General features: G+C 44.4%; 1 protein-coding gene across 33 annotated transcripts in view; it reads left to right on the forward strand.

Moving 5' to 3' along the window:
• The window catches only part of ASPRV1 (aspartic peptidase retroviral like 1), a 133,258-nt gene that overhangs the window by 12,206 nt on the left and 104,266 nt on the right, over positions 1 to 16,786 (forward strand). For 21 of the 33 annotated variants that reach the window (XM_054548095.1, XM_063713639.1, XM_063713622.1 and 18 more), the window contains one exon: positions 14,621 to 14,658. The exons of 8 other annotated variants lie outside the window; for them this stretch is intronic. The gene's annotated coding sequence lies outside the window, so the exon portion shown is untranslated. Of the gene's footprint in view, positions 1 to 2,999; positions 3,092 to 14,620; positions 14,659 to 16,786 lie in introns of all 33 variants that reach the window. 4 more of the 33 variants (XM_063713627.1, XM_063713621.1, XM_063713626.1 and 1 more) reach the window with 1 other exon arrangement.

Raw genomic sequence — 16,786 nt, forward strand, 5'->3', positions numbered from 1 at the left:
CCATCCAGCCTGGGTGACAGAGCAAGACTCTGTCTCCAAAAAAAAAAAAAAAAAAAAAAAAAGCGGTTGCTCTAGACGGCCTCCGAAGTCTCTTTGAACTCTGATGTTCTGTAATTGATCATAGGAAGTAAGAGTAACACCTGCTTAGCTCCTTGAGTTTGGGGCAATGGTATTTGTGATTTCTTTTTTTTTTTTTTTTTTTTAGATGGGGTTTTGCTCTGTCACCCAGGCTGGAGTGCAGTGGTGCGATCTCGGCTCACTGCAACCTTTGCCTCCTGGGTTCACACCATTCTCCTGCCTCAGCCTCCCAAGTAGCTGGGACTACAGGCGCCCGCCACCATGCCCGGCTAATTTTTTTGTATTTTTAGTAGAGATGGGGTTTCACCGTGTTAGCCAGGATGGTCTCCATCTCCTGACCTCATGATCCGCCCGTCTTGGCCTCCCAAAGTGCTGGGATTACAGGTGTGAGTCACCGCACCCGGCTGTGAGTTCTTAGAGAGTCTGCCTTGTGCAGGGAAGATACCAGATTCTAGGGCAAGGGATGAGCCGTCTACCTGAAGAAGGTAGATCTAGGTTCTTTTTTGAGGCTGGTTGCCAAGGGAACCCAGCCTCTGGCCAGCAACAGCCAGGAACGCTTTGGTTGAGGCTTGGGTATACATAATGAAAACAAGCCGCACATTTAGGTTTCATTCCTTGCCTTTCTCCCATCTCCACCTTTCCTTTTTCTTTCCTTTTTAAGCTGCTAGTTTTAAACACATTCATGTGTCAAACACTGTTTTAAATACTTAACAAAGTATCGTATCATTTAATCTTCACAGTAATCTTACAAAATAGGTACTCTTATTCTAAACAGAGACAAGTAGAGTTAAGTAATTTGTCCAGATTTACTCAAGAGAAAGTAGTATCAAACCTGTACTTTTAGCTACTAAGTTGTACTGCCTGGTTGGATCTTTAAAAATAATAGAAGAAGGACTTCTTAGTTATTTATTAGTGGTTTTTGTTTGTTTTGTTTTTATTTAGAATAAAAACTCTTGGAGCTGAAAAGAGCCTTTGAAGTAATTTAATGCAGTCTCCTTGTCTCCAGCCTGCCATCCAATTACAGGAATGCTTTCTATCATTCTCCTGACAAATGATCTTTCAAGTTCTCTTTGAATACCTCCATTAATAGGGGAGCTCATCACTTTTTGAGGACATTGTTGTTGAAAAGCTCTCATCGGTAGAAATATAATCATAATTTTTTGAGACAGGGTCTTGCTCTGCCACACAGGCTGGAATGCAGTGTTGGATTACAGCTCACTGCAGCCTCAACCTCCCTGGCACAAGCGATCCTCCCCCTCAGCTTCTCCCGTCTCCCGAGTAGCTGGGACTACAGGCACATGCCACCATGCCCGGCTGTTTTTTTTGGGTTTTTTTTTCAGTTTTTTATAGAGACAAAGTTTCACTATATTGTTCAGACTGGTCTCAAATTCCTGGGGTCAAGTGATCCTTCTGCCTTGACCTCCTGAAGTGCCAGGATTACAGGCATGAGCCACCATGCCCAGCAAAAAATTATTATTTTTTATTTGTTTTTATTTTATTTTATTTCATTTTATTTTTGAGACGAAATCTCGCTCTGTCGCCCAGGACAGAGTGCAGTGGCACAATATTGGCTTACTGCAACCTCTGCCTCCTGAGTTCAAGTGATTCTCCTGCCTCAGCCTCCCCAGTAGCTGGGAGTACAGGCGCCTGCCATCACGCCTGGATAATTTTTTTATTTTTAGTAGAGACAGTTTTCACCATGTTGGCTAGGCTGGTCTCAAACTCCCGACCTCAAGTGATCCGTCCGCCTCAGCCTCCCAAAGTGCTGGGATTACAGGCGTGAGCCACCGCGCCCGGCCACCTGGCCTTTTTTTATTTTTAAGAGACAGGGTCTTGCTCTGTCACCCAGGCTAGAGTGCAGTGGTGTGATCATAGCTTACTGTAGCCTTGAACTCCTGGGCTCAAGTGATCCCACTGCCTCAGTCTTCTGAGTAGCTGGGACTACTGTGTGCCACCACACCAGGCTAATTCTAAAAATTTTCTGTAGAGGCTGGGTGCAGTGGCTCACACTTGTAATCCCAGCACTTTGGGAGGCCGAGGTGGGTGGATCACTTGAGGCCAGGAGTTTGAGACCAAACTGGCCAATGTGGCGAAACTGCATGTCTACTAAAAATAAAAAAGTTAGCTGGGCATGTTGGTTCACATCTGTGATCCTACCTACTCGGGAGGCTGAGGCCTGAAAATTGCTTGAACCCAGGAGGCAGAGGTAGCAGTGAGCCGAGATCGCGCCACTGCACTCCAGCCTGGGCAATAGAGGGAGACTCTTTCTCATAAAAAAAAAAGAAAAAAATTTTTGTAGAGACTGGGTCTCGCTATGTTGCCTGGGTTGGTCTTGGACTTCTGACCTCAATCAGTCCTCCTGCCTTGGCCTCCCAAAGTTCTGGGATTACAGGCATGAGCCACTGCACCCTGCTGAAAATTATTTCTTGTTTTGAATTGAAATCTAATTGAGACTTCTCATTAATTTAATTTTTATTTTTATTTATTTATGTTTGAGACGGAGTCCCACTCTGTCGCCCAGGCTGGAGTGCAGTGGCACGATATCGGCTCACTGCAACCTCCACCTCCTGGGTTCAAGTGATTCTTCTGCCTTGGCCTCCGGAGTAGCTGGGATTACAGGTGTGTGCCACCACGCCTGGCTAATTTTTGTATTTTTAGTAGAGATGGGGTTTCACCATGTTGGCCAGGCTGGTCTGGAACTCCTGACCTCAGGTGATCCTCCCACCTCAGCCTCCCAAAGTGCTGGGATTACAGGCGTGAGCCACTGTGCCTGGCCTAATTTTAGACCAGTACCCCGGAACTATACAGAATAAATATAATACATCTTCCACATGCCAACTCATGAACCTTTGAAGACAGTCTTCCGATGTATAAGACATATTTGCAGTTTATCCTAATATCTAAACTTGCTTTCGGTACAGATCATTCTGCACAGAAACAATTTCTACTTCTTCCTACTTTGTAAATGCAGCCTGACAAATCTGTGCTTCACTTAGGATTATTTAGTTACAAGGTGAGTATGCTTTCCCTTCCTCCTTGAAGAATGAATCGGTGGTGAGCTAAGTCTTTACAATTGTCTATGAGTTTGGAGGGTTTGCATTCTCCTACTCTTGTAATCATTAGGAGGTCAGGCTGCTGCCCTGCTGCATACGCCATCAGAGCTCACAAAATGGCTGGAAGTTTATCCGGGCACTTGACAAACTGCATTTACTTCATCAGGCCACTAGGTGATGAACAACTCACAAACCCAGACTGCCAGGGACTGTGGTGTACAGGGCAGTTTCTGTTTATGCTTGGAAAGGCCGTTCGAAGTCATCTGGTCCAAACTCATTAAAAGGTTTTTGTTTGGGAGGGGAAACATGTTTTTTATATAGTTTGTCTTTCCTGGCTTTGTTACAATTAAATGTTAATTGCCTTGGACATTTCTTTTTTTTTTTTTTTTTCTGATACGGAGTCTCACTCTGTCACCCAGGCTGGAGTGCAATGGCGCAATCTCGGCTCACTGCAGCCTCCGCCTCCCGGGTTCAAGCGATTCTCCTGCCTCAGCCTCCTACAGGCGTGCGCCACTGTGCCCAGCTAATTTTTGTATTTCATTTTTTTAGTAGAGACAGGGTTTTGCACTGTTAGGCTGGTCTCGACCTACTGACCTTGTGATTGCCCGCCTTGACCTCCCAAAGTGGTGAGATTACAGGCATGAGCCACCACTCCCAGCCAAGTAGGACATTTTTTTGAGTGATTTTCTTAGAAAGGGGGCATGAGTGGTACTTTCAGAGTCTTTTTATGTCCAATTTCTTTTTAACCTTCGTGTATGAATGATATTGTGGTTAGGTTTAGAATTCTTGGAATACTAGTCCTAGTCTCTACAGAGTCTAAGTAGCTTTCCAGTGTTTTGAGTTTCTGGTGATACAGAGGAGAAGTCCAATGGGATTTTTTTTCCTTGTAAGTAATAATCTGCTCTCTTGTTCTGGAAGTTTGTGAATTTTTATTTATGCTTAGAGTTTCCTGTGGTATGCTTCCGGTATGTCTTTTTTTTTTTTTTTTTTTTTTTGAGATGGAGTCTTGCTCATGCCACCCAGTCTGGAGTGCAATGGCATGATCCCAGCTCACTGCAACTTCTGCCTGCTGGGTTCAAGCGATTCTTCTGCCTCAGCCTCCCGAGTAGCTGGGATTACAGATGCATGCCACCACGCCTGGCTAATTTTTGTATTTTTAGTAGAGATGAGGTTTTGCCGTGTTGGCTAGGCTGAGGTGTATGCCTTTTAAAAATAACACTTGCTGGCACTTGATGAGCCTTTTAGACTTAAAAACTTAAAGACTTTTTTCAGTTCAAGGTTGTTTTATTGCTTCCCTTTCTTTTTTTTTTTTCCAACCTCCTTACTTCATAGAACTCAGAAAGGTGAAGTGACTTGTCCAAGCTCATATAGCTAGTTACAGATGAACCTCAAGCAAATAACCTGACTCCTTTGATGAACTAGACTTTCGTGTACTGAATATTGCTCCATTGAGAGGGCCATTATGAACAACTTAGAAACTTTTTAGTGAGACAGGAATTTTGCCAAGCCTTTGTGGGGAGATGAAGAAGGAAGAAGAGATAAAATTCATTATTTGTGGCCCATTTGAAGGGCTAAAGAATTCGCAAGTTCCCTGGTATCCCAATTATTGGAGCTACCCCAAAGCTCTAAAATGTAATAAAACCAGGAAGTTGCTTGAGCACTTGGAGAATTAGATTTTTAGTAGTCAGGAGTTGGATAAATGTGGTCAATGCCCTATTGTAAATATCAGAAACATATAAATGGCATCTGAAGGCTTGGAGACAGACATCATAAACCATGTCTTATCAGTGGTCTGGTTTCTGTTTTGAGTTCCAACCTGGGACGCTTCTGCTGGGAACCACCTGTTCTGGCTCTGTTGATCTTTGGATTTCCCCAGCCCTTCAGTCCCTTTCAGTTTTGAAATGAAACCTACCCCAGAGGGCGAGGTCAGGTACCAAGAGAACTTTGACAGCTCACCTTGGGTTGTTGTTTTTTTCCCCCAGAGCTGTCTAGTATGTGAGTGTGTGAGGTGTGAGGCTCAGCAGGCTGTGATATAGATTAATTGATGGTGAATCAGCTGTTGGGTAAGGCCTGGGCTGTGTCATTTTTTGGGTAACCAGGAAAACATGACCAAATATATTGTCTTTCATCTACAGAAAGTTGAAACTTAAGGGTACAGTCACCAGAAAGCTGCCCATGATCTCTGCCTTTGGTTTACTGATGAAGGAAAGGCTTTTTTTTTTTTTTTTTTTGAGACAAGAGTTTTGCTCTTGTTGCCCAGGCTGGAGTGCAATGGCACAATCTCTGCTTACTGCAACCTCCACCTCCCGGGTTCAAGTGATTCTCCTGCCTCAGCCTCCCGAGTAGCTGGGATTACAGGCATGTGCCAGCACGACTGGCTAATTGTGTTATGTTTTTTTAGTAGAGACGCGTTTTCTCCATGTTGGTCAGGCTGGTCTCGAACTCCCGATCTGAGTCAGGTGATCTGCCCGCCTTGGCCTCCCAAAGTGTTGGGATTACAGGCGTGAGCCACTGTGCCTGGCCGAAGGAAAGGCTTTAACTTGCCTTCATCTTTCCTCATTTGTAGATCTTCCTTATCTCCTTTCTATTCACGTCTCTAGCTCCCTGCTGCTGCTTTAGCTACTAAACCTTTACATAATGTGCCTTTTGGAATTGCTGCTTTGGAAGTGACTCCTCTAGATACCCCTAGAAACCCCTGTTCTCCAACCAGACTCACAGGATGCAGCTTGCCGCCTCCTTTTTCTGTAAACCTGGTTTCCATAAGATTGCAGCACTTCACTTGGAATCTTTACAAGTGATACTAGCTCTTTCTTCAACCCACTCCTTACCACTTCACCCCTGACTTTGCCTGACTGACCTTCAGCACCATTCCTCAGCACTCCAGAGCTGCCTCCAAATGGCCAGATACTTTCAGATACCTTTTGCTCTTTGAAATTTCTGCTGGCCAGGAGGCCAGCAAGGCCACTTGATCACTCTCCTTGAAGCTGGCATCTATACCCATTTCCCCTGTGTTTGTTGAGATTTTGGTGTCTGATCTCTCCTCCTGGGGCTATAGCCCAGGCTCAGAGATTGGTGACCAGGGCTTGCCTGGAGCCAAGGATTTGGGATAGAGTGTGGAATTAGGGGGCTTGGTGTTAACATTTCAGGTAGACAGATGAGAAGCCAGAATACGTGAACCTCAAGGCCAGTGGAGGATGGGAAGGACAGAGAGAATTTAGTATCTGAAGCAAAAGATGTCCTTTGTAAGCTCCTCCTTCTGCTCATTCTTTTTGAAAAATTATTTAATTTACAGAGAATATAATAAATGATATTTTTAAAATACCAAAATATTGTAGATCATATCTTGGCTATTCCTGTCTCCCCATTTCAGTTATTTCTGTATTCACTAGAGGTAATGTATTGGTGGTTTGGAATGTACCTGCCATACTTTTTCCTGTGTGTTTACTTACTTTAAATTTTTTCTGGGTTCATACATATGTATTATTTTTTGTTTTATTTAATCTCTATACAAGTGATATAACATCTTCTGTATCATTCTGGTATTTTCTTCTATGATTTAATAACACGCTTTGACAGTATTCCATGTTAGTACAAACAGGCATATCTCATTCTTTTTGGTGCTGGATAGTATTTCATAGAATGGATATGCTGTATTTTATTTGGCTATTTTTCTATCGAGACATTAAGGTATTTCCAGTTTTTGGGTGATCTCAACCTCTTTGGCAGCTTCAGTTACCATCTACACTTGGATGATTCCCAAATCTCCAGCCCAGATCTCTAGACCAGATTATCCAGTTGCTTACAACCCCACTGGGATGTCTTGCAGCCCCCTGCTTTTTCTCACTTGCTCCTTCTCCAGTGCCCAATCATATACGTTATAGACAGTATGCAGTGGCTAAAGCGCCAAACCCAGTAATGATTAATCATTCCTTCTTTCCCTTCCCACATCTGACAACCAGTCACTAGGACTTGTCCTCCCTACCTCCTCAATATTTCTTGAATCTAATCATTTTCCCTCTCCATTGCTACTACCCTGTACCTTAGTTTTTAAATTTATTAAAGAGTACTTGTGAGGATTAAGTGAATTAATATATATAAGATGCTTAGAATAATAGATTGGCACCTACTAATTGCTATGTTAATCTTGTTATTATCATCATCTTAGTTTACATAATGCATTATCATCACTGCCTCTAGTCTTAATTTTATTCACCCCTACCTCCATTCCAGTCTCCACACTACAGCCAGAGTGACCTTCATAAAATGGAAGAATGGGCCAGGCGTGGTGGCTCATGCCTGTCATCCCAGCAATTTGGGAGGCCGAGGTGGGAGGATTGCTTGAGCCCAGGAGTTCAAGGCAACATAGTGAGACCATGTCTCTACAAAAAATAACCAATTAGCCAAGTGTGGTGCTGGTGAACATCTGTGGTCCCAGATACTTGGGAGGCTGAAGTGGGAGGATCATTTGAGCTTGGGAGGTTGAAGCTGCAATGAACTGTAATCCACTCCAGCCTTGGTGACAGAGCAAGACCTTATCTCAGAAAAAAATAAAGTAAAATGTAAGAATGATTGCTTAAATGATAATTCTTCTGCTTAAAAAGATGTCAGTGAGGCCGGGCGCAGTGGCTCATGCCTATAATCCTAGCACTTTAGGAGGGAAGCCAAGGCAGGTGGATCATCTGAGGTCAGGAGTTCAAGACCAGCCTGGCCAACATGGTGAAACCCCATCTCTACTAAAAATACAAAATAGCTGGGCGTGGTGGCAGGCACCTGTAATCCCAGCTACTCGGGAGGCTGAGGTAGGAGAATCACTTGAACCTGGGAGGTGGAGGTTGCAGTGAGCTGAGATTGCACCATTGTACTCCAGCCTGGGCAACAAGAGCGAAACTCCGTCTCAAAAAAAAAATGATGTTAGATGTTAGTGATATTTCCATTGAACTACTTTGTGTTTTGGAGACAGAGTCTCTGTCTCCTGGGCTTGAGTGCAGTAGCGTGATTTCGGCTCATGCAACCTCTGCCTCCCAGTTTCAAGTGATTGTCCTACCTCGGCCTCCCAAAGTGCTGGGATTACGGGTGTGCATCACCATGCCCAGCTAATTTTTATATTTTTAGTAGAGATGGGGTTTCACCATGTTGGTTAAGCTGGTCTCGAACTCCTGGCCTCAAGTGATCCGCCCACCTCAGCCTCCTGAAATTCTGAGAGTACAGGCGTGAGCCACTGCATCCAGCCTCCATTGAGTTTTTAATGACTTCCTTTTATTGAGATACCTGATTTTTCTTTTCTTTCCTTCATTCCTTCCTTTCTTTTCTTTTTTCTTTCTTTCTTTTTTTTTTTTTTTTTTTTTGAGTCAAAAGCCTCGTTCTGTCACCCAGGCTGTAGTGCAGTGGTGTGATCATAACTCACTGTACCCCTCTGGGCTCAAGGGATCTTCCTGCCTCAGCCTCCCCAGTAGCTGGGACTAAAGGCATGTGCCACCACGCCTGGCTAATTTTTAAAAAAATTTTTTGTAGAAACGAGGTCTCACAGCTGGTCTCTGTGCCACTGCACCCTGCCCCTGCTTTTAAATGCCCTCTTCAGACAGGTCTTCCCTTGACTATCTAATGATTCTAAAGTATCTACCCATATGCTTTTATTACATCACCTGATTTTAATTCTGTGATTGCACTTACCAATATATGATAATTTTCTGGTTTATTTACATATTTGTTTATAGTCTTCTCCAATTAGAAGAGAACAGGAATATTGTCTTTTTTTTTTTTTTTTTTTGAGATGGTGTCTTGCACTGTTGCCCAGGCTGGAGTGCAGTAGCGCCATCTCGGCTCACTGCAAGCTCCGCCTCCTGGGTTCCCGCCATTCTCCTGCCTCAGCCTCCCGAGTAGCTGGGACTACAGGCGCTAATTTTTTGTACTTTTAGTAGAGATGGGGTTTCACCGTGTTAGCCAGGATGATCTCGATCTCCTGACCTCATGAGCCGCCTGCCTCAACCTCCCAAAGTGCTGGGATTACAGGCATGAGCCACCACACCTGGCCTTTTTTTTTTTTTTGAGATGGAGTCTGGCTCTGTTGCCCAGGCTGGAGTGCAGTGGTTCGATCTCGGCTTACTGCAATGTCTGTCTCCCGGGTTCAAGCGATTATTGTGCCTCAGCCTCCTCAGTAGCTGGGATTAGAGGCGCGTGCCACCATGCCTGGCTTAAGTTTTGTATTTTTAGTAGGAACAAGGTTTCACCATGTTAGCCAGGCTGGTCTTGAGTTCCTCACCTCAAATGATCCGTCTGCCTTGGCTTCCCAAAGTGCTGGGATTACAGGTGTGAGCCACTGTGCCTGGCTGATATTGTTTGTTTTATTCATTGTTGTATTCCTAGCACCTAGAACAATGTCTGACACATTATTGACAATAAATACTTGTGCAGTGGATAGTAAAACAACTTCTTTTGTCCTGTTCGGCCCTTTTGGCCTCTCCAGCATCATCTGCATCAGTCCCCTATCTTGACCTTCCCATCCTCCAGCTCATGACATCTCTTTAGATGTGCTTTCTTGCTGCAAGGCCTTTGCATGTGCTCTTCATTGTGCCTAGAACACCCTTCCTTAACATGCTCTGCCACTGCCTGGGTATCTCCTATTCATCATCCAAGTTATAGCTTAGTATACATATAACTTCACCTGATTAGCCTTGATCCTACAACTCTGCATGCATTACCATTAATTATCATATGTATTGTAATTATTTTGTTGTCTGTGTCCTTCACTAGACTGTAAGCTTATGTTGTGCTCACCATGAATTCCTAGTCAAAGCTTATCAGCAGTGGCTAGAAGGACCTTTGAGGTGGGGCACTAGGGAGGGAGATAGAGTATTGGGGGCAGCACCTGAGGTCTAGGAAGGTGTACTTTAGGTTGTCAGGGTGAGTTTTAAACACTGGCCCTTGGTTCATTGTCATTCTTCCTATTTCGTCCATCTTTGGTAATTCCCTTGTTTGCCTGGATGAACCATCTAAAATGATTGAGTCATATCCATGAAACCAGGGTAAGCCTGACACAAAAGACTTGCTCATGAAGGGAGCATGTGTCCTGAGGATAAAGGTTGAGAATCTGGGTAGGCATATTATTAACTTCAGGTAGCTGAGGGCAGAATAACTGATAGTGGAGTAGAATTCTAAGCAAGGAAGGAAGCAAAAGACCTGAAGGATAAGATGAGACAAGGCTGAAGCAGGATCATTAAGTCATAAACCTGGAGCACCTGGATAGTGAGTAGAGTGTAAGAAGGAACAGGGCAAGCAATTCAGGATTGGGACCATAAATAATCTTGGGGATTACTTAAATCATCTTTTAGCATTCTTACCTCTTTAGTTTGGAACCAGCTTTTGGATTATAGAAGGGATCAGATAGTTGACATACAAGGATTTGAGTGAGAGTGTATATTACTTTCTCTGTATTTTATGGGCTCTTTACTTTAAAATGAAATCCCCAGAAATCCTATCTTAACTTTTCCCCCACCTCAATTTCTGCTGCCAAGAGCCTAGCCATTCTTTTAAATATGTCAGGTTCAACTACCTTATCTTTGAAACAAATTGCATGTACAGAAGCCTGCAGTAGTCCTGGAGCTTCCTTCAGATAGGGTGAAGGGAGTGAGCTCTCTTCAGGCTACCTCCTCCCGCTGAACCAGGCATAGGAGCTGGCCTCAGCAGCCTTAGGAGTTCAGGACTCTGTTCAACATGAATCTGTGGAATTTCTCTCTGAATTTGGGGGAGAGAGTATTCTGTATAGTACGGGACTCTGTCAGTGAGGCATAGCAAAAAGTACTGGAAGACTGGCTGGATGTGCATGAATGCTGGGATCTGAAGGTATGTAGGAGTGGGCATCAAGGTTTCTGACCTGGCTCTTAAATTTTGACAGGGTTAGGGAGCACTGATGTGCCAAGTAGAGAGTCTTGAGGGGTAGCGCTAGTCCCTGGCCCTTAGAGGTGTTCTGAATGTTTTTGTATGTAGCTCAGAGCTCTTTTGCAGGCTGATGGGGATTCATGAAGATAGAGTACTTACTGAGGAAGGATGTGTTCTCTTTTGAAGATTGGATGGAGTGGTTATGTGCACAGACTGGGCAGTCTATGGCCTGGTAATCTAGTCTCTGTGAGGTGAGGCACCTGCATTTCCTTCCTCGGGCCATGCTGGGAAAACCAACCTAAGAGAGCTGGAGATCATGACTATTGTTAGTGATTTCCCCTGAAAGTGCTAACTGTCTTTGCTTGCTCCTTCTGTTCTCTTAAGTCCCATGGCTGTAATGTCCTGCCTTCTATTTTCTGCGTTGGGACCTTCAAATTCCATAATTCATTCAGACTTCTCTTTCTAGAGACAAGGTCTTGCTATGTTGCCCAAGCTGGAGTGTAGTGGCTGTTCACAGGCATGATCATAGCACACTACAGCACTGAACTTGAGCTCAAATGACCCTTCTGCCTCAGCCACCCAAGTTGCCGGGATATAGGTGTACACCATCACACTTAGCTCAGCCTGCTGTGTCTAGATTACTTAATGCCCAGCTTGACTCTGGCTTTACATAGTACTCTAATTATGACATTGACAGCTAGTTTCAAGTAAGGGCCTTTCTTCATTAGCCTTGTTCCTAGAGCTATGGTTTTGAAGCTTTAGTGCATCAGAATTACCCATGAGGGTGAAGGAGGGGGTGCCGGATACTTGTTTAAAATGCAGATTTCCTGGTATCAACTGCTAGATACTCTAATTGAGTAGGTTTGGGGTGGTGACCAGGAATCTGCAGCTTGATCAGCCTCCCAGGTGATTCTGACACCAGTCATCTGGTCTCCAGATCATATATATATGTATTTTTTTGAGATGGAGTTTCGCTCTTGTTGCCCAGGCTGGAGTGCAATGGCACGATCTTGGCTCACTGCAATCTCTGCCTCCTGGGTTCAAGCAATTCTCCTGCCTCAACTTCCCAAGTAGCTGGGGTTACAGGCACCCGCCACTATGCCCAGCTAATTTTTTTTTTTTTAATTTTTTGTATTTTTAGTAGAGACGGGGTTTCACTATGTTGGCCAGGCTGGTCTTGAACTCCTGACCTCAGGCAATCCACCCACATCAGCCTCCCACAGTGCTGGGATTACAGGTGTGAGCCACCGCGCCCAGCCAAAGATATCTGTGATATCTATTTTCTCCTTTTTTTTTTTTTTTTTTGAGACAGAGTTTTGCTCTTGTCGCCCAGGCTGCAGTGCAATGGAGTGATCTCAGCTTACTGCAGCCTCCACCTCCAGGTTCAAGAGATTCTTCTGCCTCAGCCTCCAGAGTAGCTGGGAATGCAGGCGTCCACCACCACACCCAGCTAAATTTTTTATTTTTATTTTTGTATTTTCAGTAGAGATGGGGTTTCGCTATGTTGGCCAGGCTAGTCTTGAACTCCTGACCTCAGGTGATCCACTTGCCTCCCAAAGTGCTGGGATTACAGGTGTGAGCCACTGCACCCAGTCCTCCAGACCATATTTAGAGAAATTTTGACTTAGAGGACTCTGCCACTTCTCTACCCTTAAAGGGGCAGGGAAAAGATTTGAGTTCTTTACTTGGATCCTGCAATATCTGGTCCCTGCATGTTTCTCAAGTCTCATCCCAGGCCCCTTCTTCCCTACTGCTGGCACCCTCATCTGCTCACAGTTCGTTGACCCATTCTCCAGCGGTTTCTGGCCTGAAGGCCTTTGTAGTGCTGTATGGCCTCTGCCTGGAACACTCTTCACTGTGCATTTTGCCTCAGTTAACTATCCCTTGGTTTTTTTTTTTTTTTTTGAGACAGAGTCTGACTGTCACCCAGGCTGGAGTGCAGTGGCATGATCTCAGCTCACTATAACCTCTGCCTCCCAGGTTCAAGTGATTCTCCTGTCTCAGCTTCTCGAGTAGCTGGGACTACAGGCGTGTGCCACCATGCCCGGCTAATTTTATATTTTTAGTGGAGACGGGGTTTCTCTATGTTAGCCACGCTGGTCTTGAACTCCTGACCTCAAGTGATTCACCTGCCTCGGCCTCCCAAAGTGCTGGGATTACAGGCATGAGCCACCGCGCCTGGCCTGTCCCTTGCCTTTAATTGTCAAGTAAGCATTATCTCCTTTTGAAGGGCTTTTCTGGCCGCTCTATATAAAGAAACTGTTAGCACCCCATTTGTTTACATAAGACCACTTAACTGTTTGTCTTTCTCTCCTGGTGGGTTATAAGCTCTATGAGGGCAGGGAGCTTGTTCCTGGTTGTGTATCTTCAGTGCCTAGTATGTAGAGGCACTCAATAACTACTTGTTGACTAATTCACATTTTTATTTTCATGTTAGTATCTGTGTTGTTGGATTGTGTGTCTGCACAACTTTTTTTAATTGAGACAGAGTTTTGCTCTTGTTGCCCAGTCTGGAGTGCAGTGGAGCGATCTCGGCTTACTGCAGCCTCTGCCTTGCAGATTCAAGCAATTTTCCTGCCTCAGCCTCCCAAGTAGCTGGGATTACAGGCATGTGCCACCACACCTGGTTAATTTTGTATATTTTTTTAGTAGAGACGGGGTTTCACCGTGGTGGTCAGGCTGGTCTCAAACTCCTGACCTCAGGTGATCCACCTGCCTCGGCCTCCCAAAGTGCTGGGATTACAGGCGTAAGCCACTGTGCCCGGCGGCTCTGCCCAACTCTTGCCCTTTGTATGTATTGTTGCCTTTGCCAGAAACACCCTTTCTCTTGTTAATTTGGCAGATCCCTTCTTGTCCTTTACTACTTCTTTAAGCATTTCTTTGACTTCTGAGACAGTGCTGGTTAAACAGAGACAGCACTTTGTCCTCTTTAATAGGCTTTTTTTTTTTTTTTTTTTTTGAGATGGAGTCTCACTCTGTTGCCAGGCTGGAGCGTGGTGGTGTGATCTCGGCTTACTGCAACCTCTGCCTCCTGAGTTCAAGTAATTCTCATGCCTCAGCCTCCCGAGTAGCTGAAATTACAGATGTGCGCCACCACACCCAGCTAATTTTTGTATTTTTAGTGAACATGGCTTTTACCATGTTGGCCAGGCTGGTCTCAATTTCTTGAGCTCAGGTTATCCACCTGCTTTGGCCTCTCAAAGTGCTGGGATTACAGGCATCAGCCACCATGCCTAGCCTTCTAATAGGCTTTTCAACCATATGTTGTGATTTCACCTGTGTAGGAGATAGATGGTAGCGTCTGTCTTTTACAGGTGACAACCCAGAGGCTCTAAGACGGGTCCGCAACCCTAGTCTGTGGCTCATTAGGAACAGGTTGCACAGCAGGAGGTGAGTGGTGGGCGAGTGAGCAAAGCTTCATCTGTATTTTTACAACCATCACTCGCGTTACTACCCGAGCTCTGCCTCCTGTCAGATCAGGGCAGCGTTAGATTCTCATAGGAGCAGGAACTCTATTGTGAACTGAGCAAGTGTGAGGGATCTAGGTTGCATGCTTCTTGTGAGAATCTAATGCCTGATGATCTGTCATTGTCTCCCATCTCATCTAATTGCAGGAAAACAAGCTCAGGGCTCCCACTGATTGTACATTATGGTGAGTTGTATAATTATTTTATTATATATTACAACGTAATAATAATAATAGAAATAAAGTGCACAATAAATGTAATGTACTTGAATCATCCTGAGACCATTCCCTCCCCTTTGTCCATGGAAAAATTGTCTTTCATGAAATGGGTCCCTGATGCCAAAAAGGTTGGGGATGGCTGCTCTAAGAGATTAATTAACTTGGGAATGGCAGAACTGATATTTGAGCCCTGATGTATTTAAGGAGCCCTCATTTCTACCTCACTATGCTCCCTCTAAGAAGACCAATCAGTGTGCATACCCATGTAACAAACCTGCATGTTCTGCACATGTATCCCAGAACTTAAAGTATAATTTAAAAAAAAAATTCAATTTACCATAAAGAAAAAAAAAACAATCAGCAGACCGAGAGACACTGAAGTGAAAGAGGTGCTTTTAAAAAAATTAGTTGGTGGGCCGGGCACGGTGGCTCACGCCTGTAATCCCAGCACTTTGGGAGGCTGAGGTGGGCGGATCACGAGGTCAGGAGATCGAGACCATCCTGGCTAATGTGGTGAAAATCCTGTCTCTACTAAAAAATATACAAAAAATTAGCTGGCCGTAGTGGCGGGCGCCTGTAGTCCCAGCTACTCAGGAGGCTGAGGCAGGAGAATGGCGTGAACCCGGGAGGCTGAGCTTGCAGTGAGTCGGGACGGTGCCACTGCACTCCAGCCTGGGCGACAGAGTAAGACTCTGTCTCAAAAAAAAAAAAAAAAAAAAAAGCTGGGTAATAAAACTTAAAAAAAAAATCTCTGGCCAGGCGCGGTGGCTCATGCCTGTAATCTCAGCATTTTGGGAGGCTGAGGCGGGAGGATCACCTGAGGTCAGGAGTTCAAGACCAGCCTGGCCAACATGGTGAAACCCTGTCTCTACTAAAAATACAAAAATTAGCTGGGTGTGCTGGCAGGCGCCTGTAATCCCAGTTACTCAGGAGGCTGAGGCAGGAGAATCGCTTGAATCTGGGAGGCAGAGGTTGCAGTGAGCTGAGATCATACCGTTGCACTCCAGCCCAGGCAACAGAGCAAGATCCTATCTCAAAAAAAAAAAAAAAAAAGATATATAATGGATGGTTGGTTGCAGGAAAAAGAAAAATGACACAGATATACATAAACAAGCTGACGTGGAACAATCTGCAAGATCTGTTATTAAGAGAAAACCAAAGAAAAGTGCAAAATTGTATTTATGGTTAGTGTTAGCATTTATATGTAAAAAGAGGAGAAACTCTGTATGCTTGTTATATACCCATACTGTTTCTGAAAATTTTCTTTTTCTTTCTTTCTTTTTTTTTTTTAATAGAGATGGGGTTTCCCTGTGTTGCCCAGGCTGGTCTAGAACACATGGACTCAAGCAATCCACCTGCCTTGGCCTCCCAAAGTGCTGGGATTACAGGCATGAGCCACCATGCCTGGCCTTTTTGTTTTTTAATATCTTTCTCTGTTGCTGAATTTTTTTTTTTCCCCATATGAACATTACCTTTTTAAAAAGAGTAGTTGTGAGCTGGGCGCGTGGCTCACGCCTATAATCCTAGCACTTTGGGAGGCTGAGGCGGGCGGATCACCTGAGGTCAGGAGTTTGAGACCAGCTTGCCTAACATGGCAAAACCCAGTCTCTACTAAAAATACAAAAAAATTAGCTGGGTGGGGTGGCACACGCCTATAATCCCAGCTACTCGGGAGGCTGAGACGGGAGAATCACTTGAACCCAGGAGGTGAAGGTTGCAGTGGCAGGGAGCCGAGATTGTGCCACTGCACTCCAGCCTGTGTGACAGAGCAAGACTCTGTCTAAAAAAAACAAAACAAAACAAAAGCAGTTGTGGTAAAAAACACACATAAAATTTACCATCTTAACCATTTTTAAGTGTATGAGAAATTGTAAAAAACGTAAAATTTGCCATTTTAACCACTTTTAAGTCTTTACGTTTTAGTAATCTTGGGTATATTCACATTTTGTGCAACAGATCTCCAGAACTTTTTCACCTTGCAAAACTGAAACTCTGTACCCGTTAAACAACAACTTTTCTTGCCCTACGCCTCCTTTCTCTGGTACCACCATTCTACTTTCTGTTTCTATGAATTTGGATACTTTACTACCTCATA

Source organism: Pongo abelii, chromosome 12, assembly GCF_028885655.2.
Source record: "Pongo abelii isolate AG06213 chromosome 12, NHGRI_mPonAbe1-v2.0_pri, whole genome shotgun sequence".
Classification (NCBI taxonomy): Eukaryota; Metazoa; Chordata; class Mammalia; order Primates; family Hominidae; genus Pongo; species Pongo abelii.